Raw genomic sequence first — 17,751 nt, 5'->3', positions numbered from 1 at the left:
TTCACTGAGACTATATCAAAGGGAAGTGAAGCAACCTGAGACCACAAGCAAAACACAAAATTAAAAAAAAAAGAAATACATACCTTTTTCACATTTCCCTAATGCAGTTGCAACCCTTACCACATTTACTTTTATAATGCTTACAAGTGCAAAGGATACAGTTCTTTTTGATGTTCTTATTCATATGCCATTTGTGCTAGAACACTAGGCAGTTGGGGTTTTGTTGTTTCTTACAGTTTCCCAATTCTTTTTAGTGGCAAAATTTCCATTTGTTTGATCATTTGTATTTTAATATAAAAGAGCTGTGTTGATTCCAGGTGAATTTACTTGTTTTACACCATTCAGTTCTAAACTCAGTGGATTTGTCTCCTTGTTTCAGCCACACTCAGACTTTCTATTTCATTGTGAGATCATATATCACAGCTGAAGGAATAATTTTAAACTGACATTTGCCTTTTGTAATCCTGTGTGGAATTGCCTAGATACCTAAACTTTGTTCAGGCTGTAACTGAAACAGGAAGATGCAGATGTCAACAAATGGGTGACTCAGTCTCAGATGGCTCCATGCAGACTTAGATCAGGAGCAGGAGTTTTCCCTGGATTACACGTTGGCTTCAGTGCACTCCAAAGCAACAGAAGGATCAGTCTCGTGGCTTACCCTGTCATATTGCAACACCCTGGCTCTGCTAATGAGTTTAACGATGACACATTATTTGCCTAAAGCACAATTTTCATTGACACTTACTAAATTTCAAATAATCCCTTGTCTGCATACCTTAGGTTTGATATTTAAAACTGAAGAGAACTTCAAAGACCAGCTGACAAAGTCATGCTGACATGAATTGTCTCTGAGCCTCACCAACAGAAAGGCACTCTGAGGACTCTCTAAGTGTCAAATTTGGTGTCTGGAGAAAGTGGAATCTGGTGCCTCTCTCACAGAGTGCCTTAGTTACACACGTGTGAAAGAGGAGTGGCTGCACACATGGCATGGGACTTCAGGGAAAAACACAAAGGGACCACTCAGGCATCTGCATGGAAAGCCATACTGCAGAGAGAATACCTGCTTTCTTAATAAAAATCAACCTAACAGTGCAAACAGCAGAGAAGTTACTTGCACTCTGGCTCTCTAGACTAGGTCTGCAGAAAGGACTTTCAGGTGTGATCTATTAAAGCACTGAGAGCTTTTAAGGTGAGGTGGAAAGTTCAGCCTCCACCAATGACAATTGTCTTTTGTCACCAGGGAGCTCAGAAGGAAAATTTATTACTCTCAGCCAAAAATTTAAGCTGAACTGGAATCATGGCACCAGAAAAACTGTTTGCACAGTTCTGCTTTAATAGTTACTGTCTTGATAGTTGGGTGAGAGACTAATAATATGACATGGTGTACAGGAGCCCTCTCCAATTTATCCACTTGACTTCTCACATCTTTTCTTCCCATCTGAAATCTTGCAACATTCTTAATCAAAGGTCACAGGAGACACTGATACACAGGCAAACTTTATATATAGCAAGGCAAGGTTATCACACCTGACAAATCCAGGCCCTCTCTAACATTTCAGAATTTCTCAGGAGAAGCTGAATTTGGGGTAATCCCCATTTTTTTTCAAGCAAATTCTAGCTACATGCATTCATACTCCTATATTTTTCCATATGTATATTTACATACACTGTACATATTTGTATAAATTTATGCATATATTTTTGCACACACCATATATACACATATGCATATTTCAATTCAGTAGGTTCAAGGAAGACTACAGTTAATTTTTTTATGTAACTCAAAAAAACAGTCTTGAAAAGTAAAATAATAGAATTCATGCTTCCCATTTTCAATCCAAATGAATAAAATACCTCCATCTTGCATTGCAAAACTGAATAATTCATTTTCAAAACAAAAACCTTTTCAAGTGTGTTTTGAAATATTGGTGGGAAAGACATCCTATTTCATTCTGCCCTAGCTTTTGCTGTCTTGCTCGGTATGACAAAAGTCACCAGCAAAAGAACAGGAATAAACTGTTGTTTCCTGGAGGATAAATCCTCTCACATCATTGCTGTGAGCCATCTGCCATGCATTTTCAAGCATCTTGCCCTAACATCAGCATTAAGTGGCTGCAGGGAGCACTCAGCATCCCAGGCAGGTCCCAACCAATTGGAAGGATTTCTGGAAAACACCACTCTAAGAGAGCCTTGCTGGGGTGAATCCAGTAGGAATGGCAACGCATTTGGAACAAAAGGGTCATCAAGTGGTGTGCCTTTTACAATGGTACTGACTATGGCCTTCAATTATGCTTAGCATGTGAATATGTTACATTTACTACCTGAGGATTTTAAAATAATTTTAGCTTTAAGGGAAGTATTTAGCTGATGGATAAAATAAGGCATACAAAAGGTGAAAAAATCCCTCCAGCTGGCCTGCCTGGCTCTGGTAGATCTGCAGAAAGAGAACAAGATGTAGGACTATTTCCTCCACACCCATGTATTTCATGATTCAGTATACCATGTCCTTCAGCCTCCACTGCTCTGTTCCTAGGAAAGAGCCCCAAGAGCTGGGGATGCTCTTAATGGCATTTCCACTGTAACAAAATTGAACTGGTGCTGAAAGATCACTGCTGCAAACACCTCTTACAACTGGTGAAACAAAACTTTCTCAGGCTGAAACAGATAAATAATGGGAAAAATAAGCCTTTACAGATCAAAATTCTGACAATACCATGTAAACAAGAAATTACAAGAAAGTTTAAGAATATGTAGTAATCTTTTGACTCTTTGTATTTTCTCTGCTTGTCCCACCACTTTATCATGGACAGTCCCTGTACTGCAGCCACGATCATTTAAGCTTTTGTGGGCTTTTTTTTGTTTGTTTGCTTGGGTTTTTTGTTTGTTTCTTTGCTTAGTTTTGTTTGTTTGAGGTTTTTTTTGTTTGGTTGGTTGTTTTGTTGGCTCTTTTTTTGGTTAGCCTTCCTGCTGTATTTATTGCAGAGAAGCATATTTATTTATTGTCTGTGCAACACTATTTCAACTTGTATCCTCTGTAGCTTTCTTGCTGTTTTTTTTTTCTCTCACATTTATTACTCTACTTTCCCATCCACCCCTTACTTTTGGGCTTGCTCTGGTTTGAATTACAAAGAAATGATAAATCCTATTGAGTGTTGATATAAAAATGTTTCTTCTTGTATTCTGAGGTGTTGACCCCATTGTAGCTGAAGGCTCTTTACAGATCTAAATGGTGCATTTCTTCCAATTTGACCTGCTGTCTCACATGTGTCCTTTAGTAACATGATTTTAGAGCAGAAAAGACATCAAGATCCACTGTGGGATGTAGAAAAGATCACAACCTTACAAAGTGAGTTTCTTTCTATTGCCTTTGACTATGTGTGATTTTGGGGATGCTGCTTCTTTCACAGGAACACTGAATGATGCCCAGGGTCTCACATCATGTGAAGAAGCATTTCTCAGCAACAAATATGAATTTGGCCTCTCTTCCTCAAAGCAAATGACAAAATTCCAGCTGATATTGGCCACAATAGCAGCTGAATAACATTTTGACACTTATGCACAGACAGGTATAGAGGTATAGAGACAGGAAATACACAATCATATTGAGAAGCATGTTACAAAGCTCTGGCGTAGGAATAACTGAGCTGCTGAGCTCATTTGTGCCCTGTCAAAGAAAAATACCATTTCATAAATACATGCAAAGGTTCATGCAGGGAGACATTTGATCCTGGGAAGCTATCTCAGACTCAGTGGGTTCATTTTCTTCTTTTTACATTTGCTCCCATTTCCTGGAAGAAAAAAAAAAAAGAGGGTTTTACTTACAAGGATAGGCTGCCCATGCTATAATTGATATCACTGGTAAATCATTTACCTTGTGAGCATAAGGGAATTTTCACTCTCCTCTGGATCTAGAACTTGTTTCCTAGGGCAGTTGCCACTGCTTCGGGAGGCAGTTAATACAACTTTTTCTATTTAAAATTTACTTGTTTACTCTTTAAAAATCTCATGCTCAAAGAATTTTGAATAATGTCGTTTCAGTTTAGCTCCAGTACAATTGTCTTGAAATTAAAATCTCTATCCTCCATACAATATAAAAATCCCCCACAATTTAAATACTGAATAAGCATAATTCTTACATTTTTCTGAAAGCCCAGCAGAGTTATTAGTTATTAGAGTTATTAGTTCTTAATAATCAGTTATTAAACTGACCACATAGCAGCTGATTTCTGGATGCCCTGGGGAAATAATGCCTTTTCAGCACCACGGTAATCAAATTATCCGAGCTTTCTGCAAAGACTAGCTTTGCCCCTAGGTCAAGATGACAATGACCTGATTGACCCTTGTCTGTTCCATCCTAAAGCACTGGTATAGCCATGATGGAAAACCTACCTTCTTGGGCTAGAAATAAGAGAATTGGTCAATGTACAACAAGCTTATCAGTTCTCTCCCCTTTGACAATGAAGAAGCTTTATTGGTCAGGGGTGGAAAGACTAAAAACCATGAGAAAATGTTCTGTTTTCAGTCAAATTCACAATACCTGACTACCTGGAAACGGGAATCAGTGGGTGAAAAAGCACTCTGAATTTTTGTTTTGTGCTGCCATTTGTGGTTGCTGCTGGGAGATGACAGAGTTAATATGGTTAAGAGAAAGCTGTTTTCAGCCAGAAGAACTTTGACTCAAGCAAGACACAAATCATGATGCCTATATTCAATAATAGATGTGAAATCTGCAGTTTAGATTACTGTTTCTTGTCATGTACAAATTCCCTGGGGTGGGGGGTGAGGGAAAGAAGCAAAAGAAAGGGAGAGAAGATGGAGGAAAAAAACGCTTAATTTTATCTCAGGCTTTCTCTTGCTGTAGCAAACAGCAAAATCTCCATACTTCCATTACCTGTGGCTACCTTTCAAAGCAGAATTCACCATAACATTTCCTGTGTTCAAAGGTCACCACTGGCTGAGTTACAGAGTCAAGTTACAGCAAGCCAGACTCTGTTACCTCGTCTTAAGATTGGTAAAATGAGTGCTTTGAAGTGAAAAACATGAAGATTTAAGCATAAGCATATTTCTAGGTCCCGGACAAGATGAGATATGTGTGTATGAGAGAGAACACCTTTCTCCACCCCTAGTTACTTCCTGATCTGCTGAGTATTTATTCCCATGCTGTAAATGCTTACACACTTTGTTTAGGACACAGAGGCTGTCATTCAAAACCTCATTAAGCAGCCAGCAGACATATCCATTGCAAGCAATAAGTAATGACATCAATAAAATCTGATAACTTGTCAAAGAAAAAGTGTACAAGACATGCAAAACCAGTCAAGAACAGTGGCCTTCTTTGCTTCTCCGTGACAGAGCAGGAGTCATTATGTGCTCCCTCCCCTTTGACACACACTCCTTTGTAGTCTGGAAGGGAAAGGGTGACATGGGGCAGAAGGCAACCCCTGGAGAAACAAACCAGATAAGAGAGACAAGACAAGGTAATGAATGCACATACATTCTAAAGAGCCAGCAGTGAGCCCTGAATTTTGAAGGCAGAGCCTGCAGTGCTTATGAGCACACATGTAGTACCTGGTGTCAAACAGAGCTGCACTGCAGAAAGTTGGGGGCAACCAGAGTCTCTTGGAACAGTTAATGTGAGAGGTGGAAAATGTAATATAAAAAGGAAAATAATGTGGGGCAACCAAAAGCTTATGTCAGGTGCTCTGGCAATGCACAGTACTGTGATACAATTTCCAACATAATTAACTGTTTATATTAAAAAGGAAAGGCAAAAAAAATAAAAAAGAAAATAAGATTTTAAGTTTGTGTACCTGCCAACAACTTTTGCATGTGTCTTCTGTGTATATGTGTCTACAGATATAAATGTGAGTGTAAGCACTAAATGCATGCATTATCATATGAATACCCCAAATAATCAAAATTGAGGTAGACAACACTTGTCTTCCAAAAGCAAAAGCACAAGGTTCTTGCAGCCCATGGAGTGAAATCCAGAGAGGAAAGGTGGGGAAACCAATATGCTGTACATACCAGTTGTGTGATACCAGGCCTAGGTGACTGTGGCTGAGACTCATCAGTGTTTCAAAATGCAAGTGTAAAGAAGCTCAGACAAAATCTCTGTACGTGGTACTTGGGGCAGACTGAGCCAGCAAGAGCCTCGTGCTGTAGGCTGAGACAGGTCAACAGTGCTGCCAGAGTGGCAAAGGACCTCAAATCTTTGTAACTCTTTGATAATTGCTTCACTGAATTAATTGTGGTAGGCAAACAGCAGAGTTTCTTGCACTGTTTTTGTTCCTTGTGTTCTCCAATAAACTTACTGAACTTCTGAGTGAGATAGAGACTCCTTTTGAAATGCATTTTAAAAAATCTGATTAAACTCTCCTCTATTTCAGGGTCATAAATAACTCTGATGCTCAGAGAAGGCTGCAACCTTCAAGACAGTTCACCCATGAAGGAGATGACTCCCACTTTCTGGATATGCAAACGTGGATGCCTAAGCATACAATATCCTGTTCTTCTTCCATTTCATTTAATGCTTCTGATAATATTTTCATAGAATAGGCTAAACTAGTTGCAGTGAAATGAGATGTTGACTTTTTAAATTTGTAATAAGGTTTTTCTTGATTTGAAACATGAAGATAAAAGAAGTTCCTTGAAGCAGAACTGTTTTCTAAATCTGCTCACCAGTTTATTTGCCTGATTCACCATAAGCAAGGTCTCTGTTTATTACAATAATTTCACGACCATAAGGCACACTGGACTATAAGGCGCACTCCCCAGGAGTCGGCAAAATTCGCAACTTTGTAGATCATATAAGGCGCACCGGACTATAAGGCGCACTTTTTTTTTTTGCAGCGAGGATCCGCCCCCAGCTTCCCCCGTGCGGTTGCTGGCCGAGGCCCCGCCTCAACCCGGCAGTCATTGGCCCCCGGGCCCGCCTGTACCCGGTAGGGCCAGGTTATGCCCGCCACTGCTTGGCCCCGCCTCCCTGGGGCCGGGCTATGCCCGCTGCCGCTCCGTGCAGCCTCCCCCGGGGCCGGGCTATGCCCACCGCTGCTCGGCCCCGCCTCCCCGGGCCCCCAGGCCCGCCTGTACCCAGCAGGAGTGGCACCGTGGGCCCCTGGCCCCGCCTCCACCCGGCAGCCATGGGGCCCCGGGCCTGCCTCCACCCGGCAGGAGGGGCACTGCGGGCCCCGGGCCCACCTCCACCCAGCTGCCATGGCACTGCGGCCCTGCAGACCCGCCTCCACCCGGCTGCCACGGCCCTGCCAGCTCCCCCCACAGCTCGCAGCTCACACTTCCAGGTTGGCAAATTTCCAAACTTTGTACATTATATAAGGCACACCGGACTATAAGCTGCACTTCTGGGTTTGGGACAAAATTTTAGTTAAAAGGGTGTGCATTATAGTCGTGAAATTGCTGTAGTTCATCAACTAGGATGAATCCACTGCTTGAAAAGCCTGCAAAGAGTCCCACTGGCAAGGTAAAATTCTGTTAATACAACTGATGCAGCTGGGGAAAACCAACAAATTTGGAGCCTTATATTCTTCTATAACAATACTTTCATACATTAGAAACTAATTAGGAATGTACCATTCCTCCACAATTTGTATCTGGCTTATTAAAGCTTCACCATTAAATCATCCTAAGGCATAACAGATGTACAAAGGTGTCAGGATGTCGTGACCTTGCTCAGAAGCATCAGAAAGTTTTCAGAGCTAACCAAACCTTATTACTGAAAAGATGCTCTAAAAGTCATTACTCAAGTGTGCCTTCCCAACAGGGGAACAAAGATAAATAATTGGAGAAATTAAACATCCTCAGAAAGCAGAGGAAAGAGACAGAAGAACGACCAATAATAGCATGGCCAGACATCTATGCATTGCTGATAAACAAATTCTGTCTTGTTTGCCTCACCCAGACCCAAAAACTCAGATGAGATAAATACTAGCAGCCAAAGCAGAGCCCATAGTGAATTTTCTTTATGATGATTATAGACTCTGTACCCAGTAAATCTGAACCTGCTAACCACAGCTCCCATAATTTCCTCACAAATTACTTAACAATGCTTTTGAGGAGATTTAACTGCAAGCTGTCCTTGAGATGTGACAACCTTCTTGCAGACTCAAACATTCATTAAACAGAAAACTATTTCATTTCTTTTTGGTTGGATTATACTTCTGCTGCTTTAACTCCTTAAATTATCTTCCCAAGTGCCAGCCCACTGCTGGTGCCAGCACAAGGGAAGAAATATGAGTGTCTGGTGGAGCTGGGAATGAGTTTGTTTCTTCAGCAGAGCCCCTGGAGCTCAGGGCACAACACCCCTCTTGGGCTCACCAGATCCAGTACAGGTGTCACCCACGCTCACACAACAGCTCTGGATCCAGGGAAGCTGATGTCATCTTCAAGGTGGCAATGCTTATTTTGTGGAGTCAAACCCCTGCTGCCTCTCTGTAAGTCAGGGAACTGCATGTATTTGGAATGTAAACAAAAATTTTTAAAAAATTTACTAATGGGAGCTACTTGTGACTTGAAGGTTAGTGCATTGCTGGTATGCTTTTGCAGCTAGGCACCTAAATATGAAGGGACCTTAGAAATATAGCTTTGGCAAGGATGAGCTCATGATTTGAGATTGCTCCTTCCTGCCAAAATATGCACTTGCCTCACATTTGCAATGAGAGAGTTAATATAATTGTGGTCCTGATCAAGTCTAAGGCTTTTTTAAGGGCTTAACCAAGCTGCATCACCTTCTCATTTATACTAGAACCCCCAAAAGTGTCTCCTGTTGCACATTGTAACCACACTCTAGAAAGTTATTAATAAAAGTGTTTATTGTTTTAACCCTGAGTGACCAAACCCAACTTTATGCCCTGTACTGAGTGTTCCTCTGAATGATTCAAGAGAAATTAATGTTATTTATCCTGAGGCTGAGAAGCAACAGGAGAATTAGCATGCAAGTCACTGTGTTCAAATCCCTGCAAAAGTTGACAATTCTATTTGCAAGTATAATTCCAGACTGTCCAGGGAGATGACAGACAAGCAGGTGCAGACTTGCCTGAAAAGGAAGCTGCTTTAAGGCTGCACATGTAACACAAACAGAAGGAATCTCCCCACTTCCCTGGAAAGATTTTAAGGACATGATTTAATGAATTGTTTGACACAAACCTGAGTATATTAAAGAAGAGAGGCGACAGAAGGCAAGCAAAGTATTAGCCTGTGCATCCTTTCCAAGCCTTCTGTTTGCCAAGGCTGGAATAGCCTTGTTGTGTCCTCTGGAAAACTGGGGAGCTGAACATTCACATTATAAAGCAATGAAAGAAGGACACTTACTATAATTATTCAGGGAAAACATGGTGGTACTGGAATTCACTAGCAAGGAACAGCTTTTGTAGCTGGCTAAATGTAGGAGGGAGGCTTGACAGAGGCCGTTTTGGCAGAAAAACTAGATGTTATGTTCAGTGTATTCTGAACAAGTACTTGGCACACAAAGTGAACTCAATTGAATGTATTCAAGAAGCAACAAGCTGTGAAATGTGTGTTTAGCTTAGTATATTGGCAACAGTGGCTTCAGTCAAAGAGAGGACCACCTAGTTTCCCCTGTCTGGAGATCTTACCTACTACAGTTCATCGCATACAGATTATATATTGTTCAAATAGTTTGTTTTTTTTCCTGTAATTTGTCCATTAATATTGGCAGGGCTGATTTTCCAGCGGAACATTTATATTATTCAGAAATTGAATAACTTGGTAAACCCCATTACAAGCTGTCACTGCAGAACATGTTACATTTCTGCCTAGTCATCTGTCTGGCACTGGTTTTTACCCCTACCAGAGTCAAGGCCATGGCCATGGAGGTTAAAAGGTGTCCCTGCTACCCCTAGCACTGCTGAGGATCTGGGAGCCAAGTGGAAGGAAGGCTTTACCCCCCAAGAGCTTGCAGGGAAACTTGCCTCTAAGGAAGAGACAGTCAGAGCTCCTGTTTGCTTTTATCCTTCAGTGTGATTTGTTTGGCTACCAGCAGCTAATGGAACAAACCGTAGGTGAGAGCAAACAGCAGCTCCAGACTGTGGCTGACAGGAAAGCTGAATAAAGCCAGCTGTCCCTGTGAGACCATCAGAGGCTGTGCAGTGCAAAGCCTGCATGGCAGAACTGCACTGGGGCTGCTGCTCTGGCCATCTCTGGCATGGAAGTACACAGAGAGAAGGAAATTTAGTTCAGGGAAATCACAGAATTCACAGAATCACTAGGTTGGGAGAGACCTCCAAGGTCATCAAGTACAAACCACACCCTAACACCTCAACTAAACCATGGCACCAAGTGTCACATCCAGTCTTTTTTAAAATTAATCCAGGAATGGTGACTCCACCACCTCCCCAGGCAAAGCAGTCGAACACTTTATTATTCTTTCCATAAAAAACTTTTTCCTAATATCCAACCTGTATCTCCCCTGGCACATCTTAAGGCTGGGTCCTCTGGTTCTGTCAGTGCTGCCGGGAGAAAGAGCCCAACCCCACCACAGCACAGCCACCTTTCAGGGAGTGTAGAGAGTGATAAGGTCACCCCTGAGTCTCCTTTTCTCCAGGCTGAACAACCCCAGTTATGAACAGGTATGGGGATGTGTTTTCCCCAGGACTAACCCTTAATGATTTTTTTATCCATTAATAGAATAACACATTGATTTAATAATGTTTTTACTCCTCTTTACATAAAAGGAGATGCAGGTTTGTATTTTGTCGTTGTTCTGTTTTCCCCCCCCCCAAAAAAATCTCTATTGAGAATATTAATGCAAAAGTATGAGAAAATCAGGCTAATAAAACAATAAATAAAAAAGTCTTTCTTATTTAACAGCATGTTTTTAAAAAGCATAGTTTTAATTTTTTTTGCTGTTTCTGTAAAAGAGGTAAATATTTTTCTCCAAAATTTTCCTCAATTTCTCCAATGTTATGATTAGATGCATTTCTTCTAGCATAATCTATTGATTAAATTATTAACTAGGCTACAAGAACTAGTTACATCTGCCCTTTAGAGATAGATATTCTTGTTCAGGGTAATGTATAACATTTGTCTACTGATAAGCAAGAATTTTATATTTAAAATTTAAAATAATTGAAATACAAATTTTGTGTGTACTGTAACAAACTTGTAAACCGATTTATTATTTTAAATGACACTTTATTTCCAAAGGGGCTGGTTTTTTTCCACCAGTTGAGGAGGAAAAATTATTTTATGAAATGGAAAATGTGACACAAAGCTGCATAAGCTTGAACTGTTCATTTGATTGCATTTTAAATTTCTCTTCATGCAATGTTTTCTACAATTTGTTTTTAATATCATGATCTTAGTTCTGTCCTCTCTACTCCTCCACAAATTTTTGGCATAAAATCTGATACATAAAACCAAAATGAAATGTCATTGGGATCCTTCACATTTGCTCACTAGTTTCTTTTTGTGGGCACTTAACTTCTGCGAGTCCAAAGACGGATCTCTGGGGCCACTTGATTTAAACACATGCCACAATTTCTCACTTCACTACATGACCCTGACATCTGACTCTATAAAAACACCTACTATTAAAAAAATGTGATCCTATGATGATCTAGCAACGATCAACTGAACCCAGGCCTGAATTCTAATGAATTTCAAGTGACAGGCACCTCTGCTTAAGGCTGAGGTGCTGACTCAGCAGTGCTCAGCAATATAAATCTGATGTCTAGATTGCTTTGCCATCCTTTCATACACCCCCAAATTTAACATCCAAATCTGTTTTGGATTCCTCTAATAACTCTTTGGCTTTTTTAGTGTGTTTATAATACTTTTATAAACTTACTGACCCACCCTACTACTACATTCTTAGCACAGTTTATTCCATCCTTGCACACTATTTATTGATTTGTTCTTTATTTGTGAAGCTGATTAGTCCAAGTGCATGCATACAACAGCCAACTAGACAAACCAAACAAGCACCATTAAAATCAGTGCTGTTTGCAGGTTTCTAACCAGTGTAAAACAGTGCTGGCATTCAGGCAACAGGCAGCATCCTCTCACTTAAAACACAATATATTAAGCACAAGATTAGAGCAAATCCCACAAAATATCCAGCACAGTGCATCTTCCCAGGAATTCACTAGACCCCAGTGCTATTGTCATGACATCTTATGAAACTGAGTTATTTAGCACTCACAGCAGATTAAGTGAGGACAGAAACTGCAGAACTAGTCCACTTACAAAAGCCCCATTCACCCCATTGAGCAGAAGTTCAGCTCCTTTATTTGAAACAAAATACAGTACTCAACCAAAAAGCAAACCCAGACTCAACTACCTCAAGCAGCTGAAGCATTATTGAAAATTGTCATGTTAAAGTCCTCCATGACCTGAGCCAAGGGCCAAACTCACCCGGGGTGCGATTCCTTTGACTTCAATGGAGTTGTGCTGGCAACCACCTCAGCTGTACTTGGCCCAGTGCCATTATTTATGCAAGGCTGTGCTGTGTGTCTTCTCTTGATAAATGCCAGCACTGTAGAGCTCTGAAAAATAAAGAAAAAACATTCTTCAATAATCACAACAAGACAAGAAACACGGACTCACAAACTGCAGCACGGCAGATAAACAAGAATTTGCAGCTGTGCTGTGTGAAAACACTTAGCAGAAGTTTTTCTTGTATTTTAAAGAAAAATTTATTGTCATAACTAGTATGAGTTTCTTTCTAGTAAATGGACTACAATTTGACTCTTTCATCTCTGCTTTAAGGCACAATTTTTCAATTAAAAAAGAAGCAGGGATGAGACAAATTCCGACTGACTTTTTATGGAGAGACCCTGGCCTGCAGTTTAACAGACTGGAGGGAGTGTAGGGCTTGCAAAGACACTTTCAACATCTTTAAATTTGGCAATATTTAGCACTGCTACATGAGGTATGAAGCAAAGCAAAATCTTCAGGACTCTCAGGAACATGACCATTAGTTTATATTCAGGTAACACACCTGTCATGTTACTAGAGGCTGTTACTCTTTACTAGAGGCTTTAGAAAGCCCTTAAATATAAACATGAAGGCTCTAAGCTACCGTTTTGCAGAATTGGTGTAGGTGAGCTTAACATAGTTGTAAGGCAGGAGAATAGCACCCACAAAGCAGTCTGCGTGTGGCACCTGTTTCTCAGGAGCTGACTGGTATGTCAGAAATTCAGTGTCAGCACACAGCCTGGCTGAGAAGCAGTGAATGCAAATTCCCCCAGGAGCCCCCTAAACCCGACATTTTCCATTTCCTATATGCTTGTGGTTTTTTTAAACAAATCAGTCCAGTATGTGTCTCTATATATACATATGTATGTATGTATGTGTTTAAGATCAGCTTACTTTTCTCCTCACATTTATTTGAACAATAATAATTTTAAAAAATTAGATTTCATCTGGAATCAATGAATGGATACTCATGTCTTTCTTTTGTCTTCTTAAAGGCAATGGCTTTCCTTTGTGTATTCATCCATACATACAATGAAATTGTCATGTCTTCCTGACATTGCAACAAATGAAAATGTGCAAGGTTAAATTATAAAAACAACCTGGAAGAGTACATGAGCAGTTGTATATTCAGTATTGCCAACACTGAATGGATCAGTAGTCTGCAAAAACAGAGTTGGCCCAGTAGGTTAGGATAAACACAGATTATAAGAAAATATATGAAGGCATATTTCAAATGAGAAATAAGAAAGGTTTAAACCAAACATTTACTGAAATCTGAAGCCACTAAATAGCTTTGTTACCTTAGGCAGCCTATTTAACTGCTGCTTCTGCTTACCCATTTGAGGTATGAGAAAATGTCTCCTTATCTGAATGATAACTGAATTTTCCTGGGAAGGTGGAAAAGCTTATGACAGAAGAGACTTTTTGACTTTGTTCAGTCTACTCTCTCTGCTCAGAGCAGGACCTACTTTGAAGATCTTAGATCCAGCTTCAGAATGAAATTAGTTTGCTCTGGACCTTACCAAGTTACGCTTCAAGTATCTCCAGTGGTGATACTTGAACCTGCCCTAATGTTCTTTATGAACATTTATTTTCTCCAATTACAATTGTGAATTTCTTGCATTGCAGCTTGCATCCATTCTCTTATCCTGACACTGTGGAAAATCATCTGTCTCTGTCTCCCCTACACACTCCCACCCAGGCAGTGACCAGGGCTCCTTCCGTCCTCTGCTGGAGGCTGAGCAATCCCAGCTCTCACAGCCTTTCTTGGTCCATTCTGTGCTCCTGCCCTGCCCAGCCTGTGTCCCACTTCTGGGCTCCATCCAGCACCCCAGCCCTTCTCTCCTCTACTGGGGAGCCCAAATTTGGCGCAGTGCTCCAGGTGCAGCCTCTCCAGTGCCAAGGAATGGGGAGGAATTGCTGCCCTCAACACTACTCCAGTGGTGAGCTGAATTCAGCTGGGCTTTCTGGTCCTGGTTACAACTTGGAGGTCCTACCAAGACATATTTTGAACAGTTCAAAGTCTAAAAATTACTTCAGAAATTGTTAGGTAGTATTTATGCAAGAAAGAATGATGGCTTCTGCTTTTTAATCCTACCCAAAAGATTTACTTAGCTAAATTATCAAAATTTGAACTTTATCTGACAGAGAGTTCCTGTAGAGAGATGTCAGAGACCTTTTAGAAAGAATATATTTATTATCATGATGTACTTACACTGCTGCCAGATGGAAGATTTAGTCAGGGAGTAAAAAACTTAATTTCATCATCTGACGTGACAACTGAGTTGCTTCTTCCTATTTAAAAAGAATAAATGAGAAGGAGGCATAATTAATTAGAGAAAATCAGCATTTTTGATTATCTTCAGTTAAAGCACAAGTCCTTCTCTCCCTTTCTTAGTTTCTGTGTTGCTGTCCTCTGCTGGATCATCCACCTTCAACATGGTTATTTATCATTCCCTTAACACAATCATGCTATCAGCACAACACAATTACCTCCCTTTTTTAATAATTTTTTCCCACTAGTTTCCTTCCAAGAGCTCTAGCTCCATCAAGGTGCAGCTATTGTAAAAACCGATTTGTTTATTTTACCTCCTTTTTAATAAGCTCCCGGAGTGCAGCATTGCTGAGAATATTTTAGAATATTTAGAATATTTTAGTTTTGCCATTCCCAGTATACCAAACACATGTATGTTATTTCTCTTTACCTTCTGCACACAAGAGCACAGATGTGCATTTCTCCAAGCCTTCTTTCCAGTGGCAATCAGGGTGTTCATACCTGGACTGCATCAGACACAGCACCCCAACAAGGGAGCTGCTCAGTGCTATCCCTTCTGCAGTGGTGTAACACTCCATAATCAAACACACTTTTCTACTATATGAATTTCTGGACAGATCAGCAAACCAGCTTTTTATATTCCCAGTGATTTCAATAGTAGTAGTTAAATACACTTTTGAGGATATGTCTAAATACAATTTTTACTTTTGATGGCTGTATTAATAGCAGCTTAAAAGCACAGAACTAATATGAGATTTTCAGGTATACTAAATCTGATCTCCTGCTAGTATAAACAAAGTTGGCATGCAATCTTGTTCATAAATATATGCTATTTAATTTTACATAGATTTTCTTTTTGTTTTTTAAATCCCCCATTACCATGGAAAGGCATACCTGAAGCTTACATCATGTTCTTCTCTCCAGCCCAACTGCACTCAGAGCCACTGAAAAATCTGTTTCTTGTACACAATTCTTTTGCTTAGGTTTTGGTTTTATTCTTCTCACTCCTTTCATGCTCTTTCCTTAAATGATATAAAGAGAGGACTTTCAACATCCTTTTAAAGAGACACTCCTCCCAAATCACCTCTGCATTCTTTGGTTTTACAGTTCACCTCCCACAATTGCAGAGGATTAGGACTTCAGACTGTATCCCAAATGTAGTGTTCTCCATGGCCAGAAAGGTGTTAATTAACGACACCCTCTTTTGGAAGGGTTTTGCCTGAAATGTGAGACCTTTCTGTGGACACAGCTGGACTGTAATTGTCTCCTGTGTGTGTTGTAACTGCAGCCAGAATATAAAGCCCAGCTCTGGTGAGAGAAAGAGGTTTGTGCTCTAAAGTATCCAAAGCTGAGGAACTGCTGCAACTAGTGGAGGCTGAGGAGATTTTTCTTAGCACTTAGGTCGATGCTGGTTGAGAAAAACACATTGATGAAGCACGAGAGTAATTTGTAATACAATATAGCTTTTCCATGTTAAGGTTCTTAAATTTCATGACAGTGGGTGTAGAGTTAAAAGCATTAGATTGTGCAGCTCAACGCTGCAACAACTGCCAGATGTGGTTACCTTCTGACAGGCGTCTGCCCAGTGGGCTGAGAAAGGCAAATCAGTCTCAGCCCAGTCCTCACCTGAAAAGTCATCTTCATGAAATGCTTCATACTGTGAATTGCACTAAGTGGTGATGGTAGAAGAGACAAAGATTGAATAGATGTTTTGTGCCATTTCTTTCATGCCTCTAGGCAATCCCTCTTGGTCATGGTTGAGATATTTTGCTGAGAAATAAAGACAGGGGTGTTTATCTTCCCTCCCTGTACCCAGCTGTCTTCTGGGGAGGAGCAAATAGAGATTAAATGCTTTTCAGGCAGAAGTTAGTCAGGTGAATTCATTTTGCTTCAAATTCCTTTTATGCTTATATATCACACCATGTTCGCAGAAAGATATACACATTTTTCAAAATTTAAGACTGTTATTGAAGGTGTCATGTGAAAATTTTACCATTTACATGCAAGACAGCCTAATAGACAGGGCCAGGGGGGAGAAGAGGGAAGAATCTAAAACTGCAGAAATCTCATTTACCTTTCCACAGAAGCTAGACCCCAATTATTTACTTTCCAGTCTTTTAACACATGTGAAACATTATTTTGTGCATGCCATTACACTTTACTTGGATGCATACTCATTTCCAAGTCAGACTAAGATATCTTAGCCTCCCTCACAAAGTGTCTTCAAATACCAGTGAAATAAATATTTTACTGTCTAAACTTTTGATTTATATTTTTGCTCATCATTTGCTCAGCATGCCTAGAGAAGGGGAGACTGAGTGGAACCCTAAGTGTGGTCTTCAGTATTCTCACAAGGGGAAGAGAAGGGGCAGACACTGATCTCTTCAGCCTTGTGACCAGAGATAGGACTCGAGGGACTGGCACGAAGCTGAGCCAGGGGAGGTTTAGATTGGATATCAGGAATAGGTTTTTCACCCAGAGAGTGGTTCAGCACTGGAACAGACTCCTCAGAGCAGTGGTCACAGCACTAATCCTGACAGAGTTCAAGAAGTGTTTGGAAGATGCTCTCAGGCACAGGGTGTGATTCTTAGGGTGTGCAGGCCAGGAGTTGAACTCAGTAATCCTTGTGAGTACCCTCCAGCTCAGGATATTATATGATTTTGCATTTTATACCTCCTCATACACACAGTTAAAATGCTCAAGAAGGGACAAAAGAAATGTAAAGGTTATTCCTCGGGGATCCCTGGAATTGTTACACACATTTAAATTGAAGGAAACCCTTTTCCAAATTTCCTGGTTTATTTTCTCAAATAATATATGTATTCCTCATCCACTGGAACAATAAAATAAAAGAGGTACAAAAATATTTTAATGCTTAATTATAACTGTTTTCTGGATTATCTGTGTATTTTCATTCCATTTTTGTTTTTAATGGCAAGTGCCTACACAGAATATCCCAAACATTTCATAAACCTTCAGCTTCATAGTAATTGAGCTGAAGCATTCAGGATCCTAGCACAGGA

At 40.3% G+C, this 17,751-nt stretch overlaps 1 long non-coding RNA gene across 2 annotated transcripts; it reads right to left on the bottom strand.

The window, feature by feature from the left end:
- Nucleotides 1–1,478: 1,478 nt before the first annotated feature.
- On the bottom strand, nucleotides 1,479–16,028 carry LOC117009915. 2 transcript variants are annotated; one of them, XR_004420557.1, is made up of 4 exons: nucleotides 15,623–16,028; nucleotides 14,669–14,748; nucleotides 12,391–12,521; nucleotides 1,479–3,788 (listed from the first exon to the last, which is right to left on the bottom strand). It is a non-coding gene; the product is annotated as an uncharacterized LOC117009915 (long non-coding RNA). The 2 variants fall into 2 exon arrangements; XR_004420558.1 differs by lacking the exon at nucleotides 15,623–16,028 and adding an exon at nucleotides 15,159–15,245.
- Nucleotides 16,029–17,751: the final 1,723 nt, after the last annotated feature.

Source organism: Catharus ustulatus, chromosome 2 (genome assembly GCF_009819885.2).
Source record: "Catharus ustulatus isolate bCatUst1 chromosome 2, bCatUst1.pri.v2, whole genome shotgun sequence".
Lineage (NCBI taxonomy): Eukaryota > Metazoa > Chordata > Aves > Passeriformes > Turdidae > Catharus > Catharus ustulatus.
The sequence above is the reverse complement of the archived record's forward strand: the minus strand, read 5'-3'. Positions and strand labels throughout refer to the sequence as shown.